The sequence below is a fragment of the Penaeus monodon genome, chromosome 28 (assembly GCF_015228065.2).
Source record: "Penaeus monodon isolate SGIC_2016 chromosome 28, NSTDA_Pmon_1, whole genome shotgun sequence".
In the NCBI taxonomy this organism is placed as follows: domain Eukaryota; kingdom Metazoa; phylum Arthropoda; class Malacostraca; order Decapoda; family Penaeidae; genus Penaeus; species Penaeus monodon.
The window spans coordinates 26,565,787-26,565,986 of NC_051413.1; positions in this window are offsets into that span (position 1 = coordinate 26,565,787).

Sequence of the window (200 nt, forward strand, 5' to 3'; positions counted from 1 at the left end):
AATTCCTTCTGAACACCCACGCTTTTTATCCTTAATATTTAACACGAAATCGCTAAAGTCAAGTTGTACATTTATAAATGACAGACAGACAGACAGGCATAGAAAAAGAGAAAGAAAATAAAACATAAACAATTATTTAGATATGCCTTTATGATTTCATTACAAGTATTCGGGAATATCAAAATTGTGCCATCGACTCG